Source organism: Capra hircus, chromosome 10, assembly GCF_001704415.2.
Source record: "Capra hircus breed San Clemente chromosome 10, ASM170441v1, whole genome shotgun sequence".
NCBI lineage: Eukaryota > Metazoa > Chordata > Mammalia > Artiodactyla > Bovidae > Capra > Capra hircus.
The window spans coordinates 53,094,035-53,094,859 of record NC_030817.1 but is presented as its reverse complement, the minus strand read 5'-3'; the positions used below and the strand labels follow the sequence as shown (position 1 = coordinate 53,094,859).

General features: G+C 41.3%; 1 non-coding gene across 1 annotated transcript; it reads left to right on the top strand.

The window, feature by feature from the left end:
- On the top strand, positions 353 to 425 carry TRNAC-GCA. Its single transcript has one exon. It is a non-coding gene; the product is annotated as a tRNA-Cys (tRNA).

Below are 825 nucleotides of genomic sequence, written 5' to 3'. Positions count from 1 at the left end.
AACTAGTCTTTTTTACTGTTGGTTTTTCAGGGAGTGTTACTTAAATTTACCTTATATGTTAATTTGTTCTCTCATTGTTGCTCCTTGCAATAGTATTCCTTCATTGTGGGTACAGTTTTTTCCTGTTAAAACACATCCTTTAGTGCTTCTTTCAGCATGGGTGGTGAATAGTAAAGTTTCACAATCTTCATTTGATTGAAAAATGCCTTTATTTTATTTATCATGTTACTTGAATGATCATTTTGCTGGATTTTTCTCCTCAGTGCTCTGAAGATACTATCCTTTTTTCTTCTGGTTTCTCTCTTTAAAACTTTTTGCTGAAATATGTATATGTATACATGTTTTGTGAGCTTCCCTGGTGGCTCAGATGGTAAAGTGTCTGCCTGCAATGCAGGAGACCCAGGTTCGATCCCTGAGTTGGGGAGATCTCCTGGAGAAGGAAATGGCAACCCACTTCAGTATTCTTGCCTGGAGAATCCCACAGATGGAGGAGCCTGGTAGGCTAAAGTCCATGGGGTTACAGAGTCGGACACAACTGAGTGACTTCACTTTTCACTTTCACATAGGTGTGTGTGTGCATACAGGCTTTCCAGGTGGCACTAGTGGTAAAGAATCTACCTGCCAATACAGGAGACTTCGGTTCAATCTCTGGGTTGGGAAGATCCCTTGGAATAGGGCATGGCAACCCACTCCAATATTCTTGCCTGGAGAATCCCCATGGACAGAGGAGCCTGGTGGGCTATAGTCCATGGGGTCACAGAGAATCAGACACAACTGAAGTGACTGAGGATATACACATGCATATATATTTAAAAAAAACACATA